At 41.1% G+C, this 1,512-nt stretch overlaps 1 pseudogene; it reads right to left on the bottom strand.

The window, feature by feature from the left end:
* Positions 1 to 536: 536 nt before the first annotated feature.
* LOC103286283 (high mobility group protein B1-like) lies at positions 537 to 1,111 on the bottom strand (annotated as a pseudogene).
* Between the last annotated feature and the right edge of the window lie 401 nt (positions 1,112 to 1,512).

Raw genomic sequence — 1,512 nt, 5'->3', positions numbered from 1 at the left:
ACTATCTCCAAAAGGCCAGATGCTATGTAAATCCCCAATTATTAAATGATTACAACTGGATTTCTGTAATTTAAAAAAAATTATATTTACTTAGAAGCATTCAGAAAGTCAACAGAACAGCTATGGCTTTTTTTTTTAAATTATAGAGTTGTATTCTATAATAACGAACAACGATTATTCCGTGTGAGGTGCATCAGAGACGACTGAAGATGAGAAAATACTATCCCCATATATAACGAATTTGTGCTGGGCACCAGCAAGAACCTGCTTTAAATTTCCATGCCAGTTTACAACCCCCATCCTGTACCAGGCAAGGTTAGTGGCTACTGAAAATACCACCAGGACAGGGCTATCCACAGACACATTCAGTAGTGTGGCAACTATACAAAAAAAAAAAAAAAAAGACATGGTGCAATTTAAAAACAAGTATTACACAGCCTTATAGTTCAATTTTTTTTTCTTTAAAAGAAATGAGTTGTATACAGTGATATTAAATGCTTTATAGACAAGAAAAAAAAAACTGCACCAGAATCAACTTATTCATCATCATCTTCTTCATCTTCCTCCTCTTTCTTCTTTTTCTAGCCTTGTATTTTTTAGCCTTGACGACCCCCTTCTTTGCTGCCTCAGGCTTTCCTTCAGCTTAGTGTGCAGCAATCTCCTTTTCATATTCTCCTTCAGCTTAGCCATCTTCTCATCTGGCTGCTTGTCATCTGCAGCAGTGACTCCACATCTCGCCCAGCTTCTTGGCAGCATCACCAATGGACCCGCCAGGATGCTGTCCTTTGATTTTTGGACCATATTCAGAACAAAAGAAGAAAAAGGCTGAAGGAAGCCTCTTTGGGACCCTTGAACTTCTTTTTTGTTCCCCTTTAGGTGGGATATAACTTTTCACTTCTCTTTCATAACGGGCCTTGTCTGCCTTTGCCCTGTCTTCAAATTTTCCTTTCTCCTTAGCAGACATGGTCTTCCACCTCTCTGAGCACTTCTTAGAAAACTCTGAGAAGTTGACTGAAGCATCTGGGTGCTTCTTCTCGTGCTCCTCCCGGCAAGTTTGCACACACAAAAAAGCATATGATGACATTTTGCCTCTCGGCTTCTTAGGATCACCTTTGCCCTTATTTAATTATCTTTCCTCAGTAGCCCAGTGCCCCTCCAGCTTGCATTTGCCCCAGCACTATCTTTATGGAGCTCAATGTATTACTGAAACTAGATTTTTTTAAACACCATACCAACCCAACAAAATATAGTTGAAGGCTGGAACATAGCCCTTGGGCCCCCCAGCTGGGACCTCTAGAGCCGGCCTAGAGGAGTTTGTGAAGTTGGAACTTTATAAAGTTGACAAAAGGGTGAACCTGATTCAAACTGACTTAAACAAAAAAGGGGATTTATTAAAACGGGAAAGGCAGGGAAGAGGGTGAGCTTTAGCAACAACTAAAACCAGGGCCCTGGAGCTCACCAGGCTCATGGGTCCCTGTCTTCCATCTGTTTTCCTCTGCACAACAGATCCAC

This window comes from Eptesicus fuscus, chromosome 4 (assembly GCF_027574615.1).
Source record: "Eptesicus fuscus isolate TK198812 chromosome 4, DD_ASM_mEF_20220401, whole genome shotgun sequence".
NCBI lineage: Eukaryota > Metazoa > Chordata > Mammalia > Chiroptera > Vespertilionidae > Eptesicus > Eptesicus fuscus.
Note: the sequence above shows the minus strand (reverse complement) of the source record. Positions and strands in the feature narration are given on the sequence as shown.